The sequence below is a fragment of the Panthera leo genome, chromosome D1 (genome assembly GCF_018350215.1).
Source record: "Panthera leo isolate Ple1 chromosome D1, P.leo_Ple1_pat1.1, whole genome shotgun sequence".
Taxonomy (NCBI): Eukaryota; Metazoa; Chordata; class Mammalia; order Carnivora; family Felidae; genus Panthera; species Panthera leo.
In genome coordinates this window covers 100,756,342-100,766,913 of record NC_056688.1, presented here as the reverse complement: position 1 = coordinate 100,766,913, position 10,572 = coordinate 100,756,342, and positions in this window count along the sequence as shown.

Sequence of the window (10,572 nt, the reverse complement as noted above, 5' to 3'; positions counted from 1 at the left end):
TGTGACTAATCCTCATTTTGGGTAGGAGCTCTCACTAAGGTCACTTCATTTTTGGAGTTCTCAAAATACTCTGTTGTTTTTAAATTGTCTTTATGCTTCTCAAAACCCATAATCTATACCTATCTCACAGGTTGGCTTAACTGCCCTTCCAATAAAAGTAACTATTATAATAATTAAATAGACATTTTCTAATCTTGCTACCTTAAGGATTTGGTTCAATTCAATCTCTGTTACTTATTATCTATAAATGAGGGGACTATTCAAAAAAGCACATGTAAGTGTATAAATATGGCATATCATAACAAGTTAGAAATTCAGTTCAAAATAGCCTCCAATATCCGTCTATGATATACAGGCATATAGAAAAAAAGTATAAATTATATGCCCGTGACTAATATTCTGTATCTAAGATAAATCTCAATTAATGTAATTACAGGCAGTTTTCTTCATCTTTCCCTGATCTAAGCTGAGTCTCCAGTATGGCATATATTTCAGAAAAGATGAAAGAGTTAAGGTAGACTTGATAATGAATCTCTTAAATCCCAGTCCAGTATTATTTCTTATTACACAAGAATTAATTTTTTAAAAGTTTATCCTAGTTTGACGTAATGAAAATGAAATGTTGGTTTCAATTACCCCCAACATCGCAGATTTGATTATCATCTATTTGTGTTTTTTCAAAGAAATTACACTGTAATTGGTAGATTTTTTTCATGTGGTCAAAATAGAGTCAGAGTTGTCTTTTTCTTATAAGTGATACAAATAGAATATCCACTAGATGGCAGGGCGATACCAAAATTTGAATCAAGACATTAAAATCCCTGTGTATTATTTGCTTTAAAGAGAGGAACGGAAACCAATAGAAAACACATTCATAGCTTGAATACACCTTGAAGACTATTCATTCCACATACCTTAATTTCAGAGACAAGGGAACAAATATTCAAAGATGGTAAATCGTTTGACCACATTCAAACACTGACTCCCTTTTAATTTTATCTTTGTTTTCACATGGATTAATTTTGAGCTAGAAATAATGTGGGTCGGCTTTCGGTCACTTACACAATCACACAGTTGGAGGAATAAAGAACATTAACAATCCATCATAATTTATTTGTAATGAGTAAATACACAAATCAAAAGGGGATTAATAATATATAAGGATTTTATTATAAGGATAAAAATCCTTACAAAAATACAAACCTTACTCAAGCCAAAGCTAAATGGTGAAAAAAACATTTATCTATTTACATACACACACCATATCCATATCTATACATATGCATATACATGATGTAAAATATCATATGTATGACATAAAATATAACAAAATGGAAGCAGAACACATTGATTATATTAATAGATGTAATGACAAAGTTAAACCTAACACTGTGCTATCAACATGAGAAACATAAGCAAAAAGATTCAGGAAAGTTAAAATTAAAGAATAAATTAGTGATTTCTAAATTAGTTTAATTTTCTCACAGAAAATATTCTGAAAGATTTGACTCCTTTGAAATTTGTGGTGGTTGGCTTTATGATCCACGAAATACTCAATTGTGGTAAATTTTCTAAATGCACAGAAAAATACATATGTTCTGATTTTGTTGATAGTCGTATTCTATATAGGTTAAGTAGGTCAAATACATAAATTATGTCATTTAGAGCTTAGACATCATATTGCTTATTTATTCATTAATTCAAAAAAGTATGTTAAAATCTCCCACAATGATGAAGGACTTGTCTATTTCTTCTTATAGCTCTGGATTTTTTCCTTTACTTATTTTGAAGGCCTCTGGTTGAGTGAATGGACATTTGAATTGTAATCTCTTCTTATTAGGTAAATCCCTGTATCACTGTGAAATAATCCTCTATCTTTAGTGATTTTATTTTACTTAAAACCTACAATGTCTCATATTATCATAGCTGCATGAGCTTTCTTCAGAGAGACTTTGCTTTGTACATATTTTTACAAAATCTAAAATAGATGAACACACGCATAATTTACCAGAAAATTTACCCAAATATATAACCAACAGAAATATTTATGTTCACCAAACAATATGCAGGATTGTTCAAAATGCCATTATTTATAATACCTGAAAAGTAAGAAATGGAACAAAACAAAACTTAGAAAGCCATCAACATCTTTATGGATAAAATTTGGGGTATATTCATACATTAAGTATCATACAGCAAAAAGAATAGAGGAATTTGCAACAACAAGATGAATAAATGTTATAAACACAATGTTGATCAAAAGCTGCCAGATACAAAAAAAAAGAAAACAAACAAATAAAAGAGTTATATTCTGTACAGTTTTACTTATATAAAGTTAAAAACAGAAAATATTGGTATTACAAATTTGAATTTGAATTTTGGTGAAAGGGGGCTAGTAAATGAGAAAAGAGCAAGTATTTTTCTGCATTTTGTTAACGTCCTGCTTTTGGTCTCTATGCTGGTTACAGATGTGTGTTCATTTTGTTAAAATTTTTGGTGTTATTAGTAGCCTTTTCTATGTGCGTGCTAAAATCGTTACAGAGAGGGAGGGAGGCAAACCCTAAGAGACTCTTAAATACAGAGAACATACTGAGGGTTGCTGGTGGGGTTGTTGGGTAGGGGGATGGAATAAATGGTGATGGGCCTTAAGGAAGGCACTTGCTGGGAGGAGTACTGGATGTTATATGTAAGCGATGAGCCATGGGAATCTACCCCCAAAATCAAGAGCATACTTTACACACTCTATGTTAGCCAATTTGATAATAAATTATATTTAAAAAAAACAATAAATCCATCTGAAAAAAACAAACAAAAAAACCTAAAAAAAAAAAAAAAAAGAAAACATTTAAAACTGAATAAAGATATTAAGCATATAAAAAGAAACAATGTGGGGCACCTGGGTGGCTCAGTCGGTTAAGCGTCGGACTTCGGCTCAGGTCATGATCTCGCGGTCTGTGAGTTCGAGCCCCACATTGGGCTCTGTGCTGACCGCTCAGAGCCTTGAACCTGTTTCAGATTCTGAGTCTCCCTCTCTCTCTGACCCTCCCCTGTTCATGCTCTGTCTCTCTCTGTCTCAGAAATAAATAAACGTTAAAAAAAAAAAAAAGAGAAAAGAAAAAAAAAAGAAACAATGTGCCAAAATTGCCGTGGGGAACAAAGGCAAAAGGGAAATGTAGATAAAATTAAATTTCCTTATAACCTGCACCCCATTGACAAATACTTGAGGCTGGCAGAGGATGGCATTAGGGAAAAACAATCTTAGCTTGACAATAGCCAGGCCTCCAGGATCCCGTGAATCTTCTTTAGCTTACGAAAATCCTTTTGGAAACTTCCCTTGTCTTTATCTCCCCCAACTCTAAAGTATAGAGCAAACTCCAGCACAGCTCTTTCTGCCCATGGATCCTGTCCCTGTGCTTTAATAAAACTACTTTTTGCACTGAAGACATCTCAAGAATTGTTTCTTGTCCCTGGGCTCTGACCCCAAACATTTCCACGTCGAAATGCTGGCACGTGACAAAGGAGAATGCAGGCCGTGCAGCTTTAACTGTAGTAAAAGTAACAAATACTCAGTTACAAAAGCTAGAATTCACAATGACGTTACAGCAGTTAATATCTATATATCTAATGATCAAGCAACAATTTCCATAAAGCAGAAACTAGAAGAGACAAGAAGTAGAGAAAGACTCTTAATTCAAGAGAAAAGAAACACAGCAAGCATTTGCTAATGCTACAATCGCAAACTGTACAATCCCAAATATCGCACAGAACTCCAGTTAACAGAGAATATAATTTTTTCAATTGCACCTGAGTGGTTATAAAAACTGAGTATATTTTAGCCCATGAGTAAAACACAATAAATTCAACAATAGGAAGTGCATAAAGAAAATCTGAATATTCCTTGAGGATGGATGAAAGAGTGGAGAATAAAACACAGCCAGGTTTACGTCTGTGCGTTTCAGGGACCACAAGGGAGGAGACCAGTGGTTTTCGGGAAAGTAACACGAGTGTTAACATATAACACTACATCCAACCGTGTCATCTCCACAGTAAGCCAATGGACTAAGCAAGGAAGGAGGGAATATCACAGGGCTGAGATTTACATGATTACCAAATAATGTTTACTGACAAATAAGGTAGTGGTAGAAATCAAAAGGACCTTTCTAGGGGTGCTTGAGGGGTCACTCAATTAAGCCGCTGACTCTTGATTTGAGCTCAGGTCATGATCTCACAGTTTATGCGTTTGAGCCCCATGTGGGGCTCTTTGCTCACAGCACAGAGCCTGCTTCAGATCCTCTGTCCCTGCTTTCTGCCCCTCCCCAACTCATACTTTCTCTATCTCAAAAATAAATAAACATTAAAAAAAATGTTTAGGGGCGCCTGGGTGGCTCAGTCGGTTAAGCATCCGACTCCAGCTCAGCTCATGATCTCACAGTTTGTCGAGTTCGATCCCCGCGTCGGGCTCTGTGCTGTCAGCTTGGAGCCTGGAACCTGCTTCGGATTCTGTGTCTCCTTCTCTCTCTGCCCCTCCTCCACTTGTGCTCTGTCTCTGTCTCTCAAAAATAAATAAATGTAAAAAAAATAAAAAAAAAAAACAATAAAAACATAAACAAAATGGAATGACATCGTTAGTTCTAAATAGGAAAGATTTGGAATATTTGAGTGTGCGTTGCATGGTGGGCTGCAGGAGTCTGTGAAATCTCTCTGGAAATAAGAGGAGTTGAATTGACCGGCAGGACTGAACAGGGCCTGATTGGGAATGGTAAAGGTCCAGTTACTGTACTGCAGAGAGCCCTTCGGGGTTCCAGGAAAAGATACTTAAGTTTAAGCTTACAGACACTGCTAGAGATTTCGGCATACGGGTGTACATAAAGAAAACTGTGTTTAGGGAATTGAAAGTAGCAGACTATGATGGATCCTGCTTCTTTTGGGGAGAAAGGCCATTTTGTTCTGATTGCACAATTAACTCAACTGCCCTTCAAGGAGATAAGAGGGACAACCAGCTGAAGCTATTCATTTATTCTGATGTGTTTGGAAGAAAGACAACCAGCCATCAGTAGCCAGCTGCTGACTCCTCCTAAGGGAGGTCAGAATCACAGACAGGTCAGGCCCAGAAGACGCGTCCTTAAAAGATTTGGTTTAACAACCCCCCTGCCCCTCCAGTTCACTTAGGGTGAAACTGAATAAAAGGAATGCAGCATATTAAAATCATCCAGTTAAGAAGTAATGCATCCAGATGAAGGAGATAATGTTTTGTTCTGTTTTACAAACAGCCCAGTGTTTTAAGGGATATCTACTGATGCAGTGGTATTATTATCTATGCTGTAAAAATGCAGAATGAGTCTTGTAGAATATAGGAGTCATCGCTTCTCAACTTTTTATAGAAATACTTGACAATAAGGGAACTAATACTTTGAAGTGTTCAGGAACATAGATTATAGTTTTTGAGTCACGCACTACACAGATTTTGTATTTCAAAAGGTAAATTAAATGATTAAATGGTAGGTCCTGTCCACATCTTTTTTTTTTTTCCATCTTTCTCACGAACTGGATTGGATGCATTCATGTGGTTATAATCTTTAAAACAAGATGTATTTAGCTTGCTTCTCAATAATTCTTCCTTAGCCTATCAATGACGCTTGAAAGTCTATCACTAGAAAAGTATTTCTCTGTCCTGAGGCTTAATGGTTATACCAAAGAGACATTAATAGAGCCAGTTGTTGGGACACCCAGGTGGCTCAGTCCGTTAAGCATCCGACTTCTGCTCAGGTCATGATCTCTAGGTTTGTGGGTTTGAGCCCCGCATCGGTATATACACAAGTCAGTTCCCTTTTCATTTCATTCCTGTGTCACCTGGGTCTGTGAAGTCTATACAAAAACACTCTTCTTCAGATGCTACTGTGAGCTTTCCTGTCAGATGCTTAGAAAGTATAGCCAGTTAAAGGTTCATTTCAGGGGACACCTGGGTGGCTCAGTCAGTTGAGTGTCCAACTCTTGATTTAGGCTCAAGTCGTGATCCCAGAGTCATGTGATCAAGTCCTGCATCTGGCTCTGCACTGAGTATGGAGGCTGCTTGGGATTCTTTCTCTCTCCTTCTGCCCCTCTCCCCCACTCACACCTCTTCTCTAAAAACAAAATAAACGTGTTTTTTTTTAAAGTTCATTTTGAAATATATGGTCTCTGGGGGATGAGCCAAGAGCTATAAACTGAAAGAGAAGCAGTTTTTATATCTTCACATTTATGGGAAAGAAACTCTCAACCCTCAAATTTCTAGGACAAAACCAAACAGACAAGGAGAGAACTGTTGCAAAGCCATTACAATTAAAAAGGGAAAAAAGAAAAATATGCAAATGCGCACACAGACAGAATAGCTGAGAAAAAATGTTCGATAGAATGTGAGGGCTGTGTATATGTGTATATGTAATTACATATTAGCCCCTTAAATTCTCTTCTACAGTATCCATCGTGAATACAACCGAACAGTTGTCAAAAGTTAACACAGCTTGTCTTTGGTGCTGGGTTTTTTTTTTTTATTTTTATTAAAAAAATTTTTTTTAACGTTTATTTATTTTTGAGACAGAGAGGGACAGAGCACGAGCGGGAGAAGGGCAGAGAGGGAGACACAGAATCCGAAGCAGGCTCCAGGCTCTGAGCTGTCAGCACAGACCCCGACGCTGGGCTCGAACTCACAGACTGTGAGATCATAACCTGAGCTGAAATCAGACGCTCAACCGACTGAGCCACCCAGGTGCCCCACTGGTGCTGTTTTGTTTTTTTTTTCCTCACAGAGTGGACTTATTTTGTTTTCATGTTTAGAAACAAAATATATTGATTCATGTGTAAATTGCACATTATTTGACATCCATATTATGAAAACCACTATTCGACTCAGTGAGCCTTCCAGTTAGGGCCAGCTTCAAATCTATGGGATTTATGACAAATGTATTATACCTTGTTGAACTTAAACTTTTTTATTAGCCTGTAAATAGAGACAGCATCTTCCAAAGCTATAGGGGGAGCAGCCATTTTGCAACCAGAAGGACAAGTGCTTCACAAAAAACATGGCAGAGCAAGAATCTAGAAGGATTGTGGGTCCCAACTAGATCAGCAACTACATCGTTCAATCAACTATATCGTGGTTTTAAATACAATCTTTGTGCGCATATGCTGTTTTTATTGACTTATTATTACATTAAGAAATATTTGCTTAAGTTCCTAACCTGTTTTCTATTAACAGTTGGGAATAGTTCCCAATTAACTGAGGGAAATTTCAACTAATAGAGATCTGGGTTTGGGGTTTTTTGTTTTTGGGTTTGAGCACTTATCCTTCTTCAGAAACCTTAGGATTATGTTATCAAAACGAAAACAAAATATCCTTGGATGTTAATGGAAAACGTAATTACATTTATATATTAATTCAGGAAATGGCTATTTTTATGATATCTCCTGATCTAAATCTTTGAGATCTGATTCTGTCAGTGTTTATTATATGGCTTTACTTAAGGTCATGTGATTTTATTCCTATCGATCCAGAGTTTCTTAGTAAAATATATTTTTAAATAACATTGTTTTCTCATTATTGTGAATAATATTTCTATTTCTCTATTTTTATTCCTAGATGAAATACAATCTATTTATTTTGTGTATACATATCTTAGATTTAGCTACCTTACAAATTTTCTTATTAATTCTAGATATTTTTACCATTTTTCCCATTTTCCATTTTTATAGAAGTATAATCTACTCCATTTTATAGATGAATCAAGCTGTCTTGCAGAATTTTAGCATCTATCTCACTAAATTAATAGCAAACAAATTATCTTTAATTCCCAGTTTGGGGCATGCTTCATGAAATCATTGCAGCCATTGGTTGCTTTAGAGAAAGTTATGGGTGCCTGGGTGGCTTAGTTGGTTAAGCATCCGACTTCAGCTCAGGTCATGATCTTGCAGTTTGTGAGTTCGAGCCCTGCCTTAGGCTCTGTGCAAAGAGCTCAGAGCCTGGAGCCTACTTCAGATTCTGTGTCCCCCCTTCTCTCTCTGCCCCTCCCCTGCTAGTACTCTGTTTCTCTCTCTCAACAAATAAAAAATAAAAAATAAATAAAGCTACGTATGAGATAAATTGTTTCTGGGCTGAAAGCCTAATACTGTAATTTTATAAAATGCTTTTTTTACGGGTGGAGCATATGGGCATATTTAAAATGTTCTCCAGGAAAATTTCAGCTTGAAAGGAAGAGACTACAGGCTAAATTGGCAAACAAGGAAGGCGTTTTAACAATGTAACACCTGGTAAACTTAGAGTGTTGAAATAAACTTGAAGAAACTGAGAATTTAATCCTATCATCAAGGATTCTGGGGTGATACAAATGTAGGCTATGTTTACCAGCCTCTGCTGTATTGTAGAGTTTTAAAATATTTTACTATGATGTCAAATCCATTTATTATTTTAAGCCTACAGTAAAGTCTCTCAGAACCAGTAGAACGTGTGATCTTTAAACCCAGGCAGTCTGAGGGGCGTCTGGCTCTTGACTTTGGCTGAGGTCATGATCTCCTGGCTTGTGGGGTCACACCCTGTATCAGGCTCCATGCTGGCAGCACAAAGCCTGCTTGGGATTCTCTCTCTGTCTCTCTCTGTGTCTCTCTCGCTCTCTTCCCATCCATTGCTCATGCTCTGTTTCTCTCTCAAAATAGATAAATAAATTAAAAAAAAAAAAAAAAAAAAGGAAAGAAAGAAAGAAAGAAACCAGGCAGTCTGAGTTTAGAGCCTCCCACCTTCTCTCAAACATACACCTGTTTCCTACATAGTGTAGATTATAATTAATATTTCAAAAATAGAAATTGAGACATACTAATACAATTGTAACTCTTTCTTTTATTACTTTCAGAACACAAATAGATTAGAGGAATTTCCCACTGAACGTAACTTTCTTGAAATGAGGAAGAAAACATGAACATTAATATTTGGAGCATGCAGATGTCTTAAAATATTGTTAGAAAGTAAAAAACAATCTATAAAAATAGATGCATTCATAGACATATGCTGTTTAAAACAATTTCAATAATAATGACAATTTCTATTAAGCTTTCAGGCAGACGGTAAGGAGAAAGTAAATTTTTTGTTAATTTAATCGTGTCTTCACAGTTTTAGAACAGATAGAAAGACAAGACTTTTTAGATGTAAAAAAGATGAGAAAATACAATTGTCTTGTAGAATTACTTCAATGCAAATTCAAGAGACAACCAAGTTGCAGTAGCCAAAAAACATAGAAAAGTCAAAGATTTACTGTTTAATAAAGTTTCCATATGTTTTAAAAAAAATTGCAGTTCCCTATTCTTCGCTTTTGAATATGCTGTTTGTAATCATATATTTGTTTGGTTTATTATCTGCCTCTTCTTTTAGTCTCTAGCCTCCTTAAAGGCAGAGACTGTCTTGTCCACCAATATATGCATTCTTTATACTGAATTTTATCCAACTCACACTTTTTAGATGTAGGTGACAGTAAACATATATGTTTTTTTAATTTATTATGAATATAATTGATTGTCAAATTAGCTTAATTACATACAACACCCAGTGCTCATCACAACAAGTGCCCTCCTCAATGCCCATCACCTATTTTCCTCTCTCCTCCACCCACCTTCCCGCCATCAACCCTCAGTTTGTTGTCTGTATTTAAGAGTCTCTTATGGTTTGCCTCTCTCCCTCTCTGTTTGTAACTATTTTTTTTCTCCTTCTCTTCCCCCACAGTCCTCTCTTAAGTTTCTCAAGATCCACATATGAGTGAAACCATATGATATCTGTCCTTCTCTGACTTATTTTACTCAGCATAATACCTTCCAGTTCCATCCACGTTGTTGCAAAAGGCAGGATTTCATTCTTTCTCATTGCCAAGTAGTATTCCATTGTATGTATAAACCACATCTTCTTTATCCATTCATCATTTGATGGACATTTAGGCTCTTTCCATAATATTTTTGAGAGGGTGAAAGCAGGGAGGGACAGAGAGACAAGGACAGAGGATCCTAAGCAGGCTCTGTGCTGACAGTAGTAAACCCCATATGGGGCTTGAACTCATGAATCACGAGATCATGACCAGAGCCAAAGTTGAACACTCAACCAACCGAGTCGCCCAGGTACCCCGGCGACAGTAAATATTTTTTAAATGAAGAAATTGAGGAAACCATCTTATTTATTATAATATTCTTCTGTGTTTTCAAAAATACACATATGTGAAATTTTAATAATATAATCATATAACAATATAAAAGAATTTAATTTAATAAAGGAGGTTGTCATACAGAGACAAACTTCTAAGCTACATGCACACCAAGCTAGAGAACCCATGGGAGCAGACAATCTTCATGAAAGAATAGTGGCAAAGAAAAGGAGTCTTTTCCAAGCATCAGTTAGAAATCCCAACACCTTAATAGGCTTGTTTTTCTGAGGAAAAAAAATAACTCTTTAACCTTGGTCTACAGTCTGTACTTTTCATCTGGGTCATAAGGTTCTCTGGTGCTTCTCATTTTAGCTCTCCTATTCCCTCAGTCACCCACTTCTGCCCTGTACTGACATACGAA